The sequence below is a fragment of the Alligator sinensis genome, unplaced genomic scaffold (genome assembly GCF_000455745.1).
Source record: "Alligator sinensis unplaced genomic scaffold, ASM45574v1 scaffold410_1, whole genome shotgun sequence".
Classification (NCBI taxonomy): domain Eukaryota; kingdom Metazoa; phylum Chordata; order Crocodylia; family Alligatoridae; genus Alligator; species Alligator sinensis.
The window spans coordinates 1,699,855-1,705,686 of record NW_005841972.1 but is presented as its reverse complement, the minus strand read 5'-3'; the positions used below and the strand labels follow the sequence as shown (position 1 = coordinate 1,705,686).

Here is a 5,832-nt window from a genome sequence, read left to right as displayed (position 1 = left end):
ATACGTTGGAAATGTATATGTACTGGTTTCTGCAGATCTGCACAGACAACCTATATTTAATAAAGTTACATTTATTTAACTACAGTGTCTCACAATTTTCTCCCAGGACTAGTTTAAAGATGTAAGTGGAAGTGTAGCACATGTTCTTGACCTGACTGTTACATCCTCATCTGTACTAGTTGCTCCACAACCCTTTATATTAGATGAGATCACAATGGTCCAATTTGCATTCCTCAGTCTCCTGCCTGGATGGCACTCCCCATCCTTGCTCCTGCTGCTGCTTCTGGGATCTCTTGGCTCCCCTCCCCACTCCAGGTTGTTTCCCTGCCTTTGCCCCTGTGAACAGGTCATGGCCCATAGAAACAGGGGAGCCCATGGCATGGGACACTAGAGAGAGAGGCTTGCAGCAACATGAGGGGAAAAGGAGAGGGTGTTGCTGCTACATGGTACCAAGGGTGGTGAGGGACAACTTTACAGGCTGGCATGATGCAGTGTGGTGATGCCTGCTGTGTGGTGGTGGGAACTGCAACATGTGACCCCCAGCCACTCAGAATTTGGAAAACTGTGATCTAGACCACTGTACACACCTTCTCTAATGCTTCCTGTGCCTTTTCTTCCTGTTCTTGCAGGACAGATTATTTTGTTCCAAGTAATGCAGAAAAGCACTGAGTTCATTTTTTGTTACTAATCTTGCATGAATTTCACATGCTATATGTAGTCCTCCTTATACAACCTCATTGTGTGGTTCTTGCATGTGCCAAGAATTTAAACGGGTCACTAAGTTTAGGCCGTGTACATGGCTTCTGAGCCAAATCATGGCTATTCATAGGGCTCCCAAACCTATTGCCTTAATGGCAAAATTTTCACTAACTTGAGAATCAGAGGGCCAGAGAGCCATCATTTCTTTTTTAATAGGAGCTCATCTACATTTGTACTCTGGTGTGTAATGCTATTGTGATACTGAGGCAGGAGAGCTGTACCAACCCCCTGGCAAACCTCAGCTAACCTTAGGGCTGTCAACAAGCAGTGCTGTGACTGAATGGCACCAAGTAAACTCTACTCCCTCCTGGAGTTCATTTCCCGAGAACACCTAGCTCCTGATAGTTCAATAAAGTGAGAAAGTGCTTGGGCCTCCTGTCGTATGAGACAGTGCTACAGACCATGTCCAAAATACAAGATCAACAGCAATATAAAATTAACTTTAAACTGTAAAAGATTGCTCCTAATGTAATGCCACCTGGAATTGAAATCCATTAAAGATATATTTCTTGATGTGCCTTGATACATACCATAACTGTGTGTTTTACATGATTAAACAAAATAAAATTGACAGAACTACCGCACTACCACTTAGCCATTTTCATTACTGGGTTCTTCTCTAATCTACTTTTATTACAAGGGCCCAAATTCTGCTCAGCTGATGCATGCTACTGGAAAGATTTGGGACCCCCGAGCCCCACCCCGCTGCTGTCACATCATTTGTGCAGTCTTCCACAGTGGTGAAAACAAATGTAATATGAGTATAAAAATCCTACCAAAACAGAATTCTTCTCTCATCTCTGTTTTTGGGAGGATTCTGCACACACAACACATAAGCCTGTACAAAACCATGGCATTGACTGCAAAGATAGACAAAAACTCTTTCAGTTTTATACCAATGAAATTACTGAGTTCATCACTTCTAACACACTAGACTGCTGGGTCTGGTTCCTACTCCGTTTATAGATTTTCATAGCTAAAATTATAATTTCTTTTAGCTGTGATACAAGAAGAAAATGGGATTCTAAATATAAATGCATGTGAGTAGTGTTTTCTACATGGTTTCCTTTTATAGTTGCATTTGTTTGGCTCTATTGAAGTATAGTGTAATAATGAGCCAGTTCATAGACCTTGAAATATCCTAGTACATAATGTTTTAGGCAATTGCTCTGCCCAGTACTAAGATGCTGAACTCATAAAGCCATGAATGACCTAATGACCAGCAGTGCTGTCATTAAATCAGGAAAGCACAATTAAGTGTTGCTATTATTATTCCCCTTGTATTATTCTAAAGAAATTATAAGTTGACAAAAAGATATATCAAGTAGAATATTAGGACTCTGTTGTGAGCCATGTTAAACAATCTATAACAAGGGCAGCACCACTCCTGTGAAATGCTACCAGGCAGATATCTCTTGGAGCTCCTTGATATCCTTCCATAGGCACAACTTATTCTCTGCCCACCTATACACTTAGACATCCTGTGTTAACTTTGAGGTACAGTGCATGTATAAAACAACTATGGGATGGCTTCACACAAGTTGGGTTGGCTCCTAGGTGACTTGCCATACTTAATACATTTTCTGTCCTTTAATTAAGCAAACCTCCCATTAAGTTTAGTAATAATTTTTCCTTAGGGTCACAGATTTTGCGGCAATAACTGATTTTGCTGAAATTTACTCAAAAAGTAAGGTGAAATATCCATTTCTTGGATGGCTTCACCAAGACAGAGCAGACAAAGCAGCTCCCCACTGCAATTCATAGTGTTCTGCAGGTAGTGCTGAGTTGCAGTGATCCCCTGAACCCAACAGAAGTTTGCTGTTGGGTCCCGGAGTTGGGGATTCCAGCTTCCCGCTGTGAACCTACAGCCCATAGTGACACCACTCCTAGTGCCACCACTCCACACTCCTAGTCTCCATAGTGACACCACTCCTACCTCTCAGCCGAGAAGCTATTTTCAAAATGGGAAGGGGAAGGAAGGTAGGGGGGAGCTCTTTCTTGGGGTTTCCTAGGTGGCACTGGAGGGTGGGGCAGGTGAATTGGAACCCCTCCCCACCCTCACCTTGGGGAGGCTTCAATCCATCCACCCTGCCCTCCAGCACTGGCTGAAAAAAACACAGACCAAACTCCCTCCACTCCCTTTCTCCCCTCCCATTCTGAAAATAGCGATAGGCTGGGAGCTCTGCAAACACAAATTATACAACACACCCTGTTTTGGAGTGTGTTCATTTGAACCCTCATGCAATAAGGGTCAGATTTTCATGGAACCAGGCCCTTTTAAAGCAGTCTGAAGCTTTATTTGGTCACTTCTATTTGGTCACAGCTGTAAGCCACTTCTTGGGGCCAGATCAGGAGAAAATTGTCATTTGTCTGTGCCCACAATCCTACTTAATAATCTCCATTGAATATGAACCAAATCAGATAACACAAAGGGTTAAATAACTGTGCAATGAAGGAGGTAGACTTGTGTATGGCTGAAGCAGTGTAATATATTCACTAGAAGGAATTTGCCTTGTTTTCCTAGTCTAATCAACTAATACAAGTCACCCCCTACATTTTGCCTTTCCCGTTGCATCAACATAAATCAACTTGCGTTTAATGGGGGCGGGGTCAAGAATCTTATTATTAAAATAGAACTAAATGAATAGCATATAGGCAGTAGCTAATGATGCAAGACGGCCTTTCAGATACAGTTACTGACAGCATAATATCCCTCTGGGCACAAATTATTAGGAATACATCTTTTAAAGCACACTGAGATTCAAAGAATGCATGCAGATGCCTATTGCTTAAAACTAAATTTAATCACCTCCTGCTTGTGACCATGTGGCAGCTTCAGGAAAGTTTTCTCCACAACCAACTCTCTGAAGCCAAGCTAATAAAGTGCTAATTAAAGAAAGTACATGGAAGACATGAACACTAGGAGCCCGGAGTAATTGGCTACAAAAAAGACAGAGCTGAAACACGTCACTGTCTCTGCTGCTCCTGATTAGCCTCTAATTCAAATACCAATATTTCTCAGCACGTCAAGGTGCTTTGGGAAAGAGGCTTGAGCTTTCTCCATAGAGTGGAGAGCTCTGCCACAAACAAGGAAAACATATCTTTTTTAAAAGAAAATCTATATTTAATCCTGTGCCAACACCCGCAATAACAAATGTGGCAGCCTAGGCAGTGTATGGAAAGATATTCTTTTCATTCCACCTTGGTGAGTCAGAGATCATCAAGAAATGAGGGAAAGCCACCATTAAAAAAAAAGCAAAAAGAAGCAAAAGCTAAGTTGTGCAATAGAAACTGTCTAGCGAGCCTGTCACAACTGAGCAGTAATTAATTTGAGAAGTTTCTTATCTGCCTTGCAGGCAAGCTGGAAATAAACACCTCCTGGTGCTTTCCTGGAGAAATGGACAATACAAAAATGAGAGAATCACTTTCTCTAATATATTTTGAATTGTTTTTTATTGTTGATTTCCTCTTGAATGCCATACAGTTAAGTTTGATTGCCTGAACTGAGGTAATAAACCACAACTCAGTATAACTTTCTATTTCACCTATGAACAAAATTATGGTCTTATTCATTCAGTCATTAAGAGATGTTTATGCAGTACAGAGACAAGAATAAAAAAAGTGTGCCTTTGTCTCTCCTCCTTGTAGCAGGTATTTATACAATCAGCAGAATAACTTCACACTCCTTAAATTACTACAGCTAGAAATTAAAAGCACTAAAACATTAAACACATCCATAATAATATGATTCTATGACTGCATGCTACTTTCTGAACAACTTGATCACAAAGCATTTGATCATGTTTTTAGGCCGTTGAGTCTCAATCAGGGTACCACAAGATCCTTTTAAAAGTGACACCAGGGGTCCTGTCACTGCCCTTAGACCTGTTAGGGTGTGTTCCCAAGAGCAGGAATATGCGTTTCCCCAGGGACAAGTAGTGGCACACCTTGTGCTGCTGCTACTTGCCCCCATGAAATGCATCTGCCAAATGCACTCTGGCACATGGCACATTTTCCCGGGTGGGGTAGGGGAGGCTGGGACCAACAACTGTGCTGGCCCCAGCAGCCCTACCTGAGTCTTGGGGGCTTCTGGGAGTTGCAGCCATGGCGCGCCTACAGCTGGGAGCCTGGCCGGCAGCCAGAGCCTGGCTGTGGCTGTCCAATTTCCGCTTTTGGGTGGTGCACACTGATGCCATGGCACCATCCTGCTTTTTTTTAGTCATGGGTTTGTTTTTTTTACACTGAGATCTGGTGTTTTCCAAAGGATGCCTTGAGTCTAATGAGGGGTGTTTGAGTCTAACAAAGGATGTCTTAAATCCAAAAAGGTTGAGAACCACTGGTTTAGGCAGATAAATTGAATATAATATGTGCCCCTATTCAGGATAACATTTAAATACAGAATTAGTCCCACAGCTGTACAACAAAGCACATAAACATAAGCACATGCTTCAAGCACATTCTTAAGCCCTGCTAATGAAATGGTGATATCAATAAAGAGTTTTAATTTGGCTTCAAAGTCATTTATAAAGCACTCTCTCCAGTTTTGCTGCTTATGTTATTATATTTTATGCATTTTGAAACAGATCAGCATTGACGAGGTGTTCAAAAAAGGAAGTCTAAAAATTGAAAACCAGTATACAATGTGAGAATACAGGGTGAATCATGCTTAGTAAGGACAAATACAGCTTATCCATTTCTGATTCAGTAGCAAATTTAAATCAAATCACATCCATTTTCTTAGAAAGCCTGAAGTTCTAATTGTATCTTAAGGCCTGAGGAAATATGTAAAAGCTGCCAAATCTGTATATACAATAGGCTAAATCATAGCCACTAAAAAGACAGAGGAAATAACGTTTTTTTGGATTCTAACAAGGCAAATTAGTGTAGCGTGTTTTAAATACTTTTGGAAAAAAAAGCTTTAGAGAAACAACAGATAATTTTGAGTCTGTGTATGTAGTGAAAAAGAATGATGGAGAGAAACATGCTAGTACTTAAAGTTTGGTCCTAGCACCAGTGCAACTAAAGTGAATTCTTTGGTTATTGATGTTTCATGTGTAGCAAACCGTTTGAATA

The 5,832-nt window shown here is 41.1% G+C and overlaps 1 long non-coding RNA gene across 1 annotated transcript in view; it reads right to left on the bottom strand.

The window, feature by feature from the left end:
• The window catches only part of LOC102386910, an 8,182-nt gene that overhangs the window by 1,695 nt on the left and 655 nt on the right, over positions 1-5,832 (bottom strand). The window contains exon 2 of the long non-coding RNA XR_323475.2: positions 1,536-1,619. This is a non-coding gene — a long non-coding RNA (uncharacterized LOC102386910). The remainder of the gene's footprint in view (positions 1-1,535; positions 1,620-5,832) is intronic.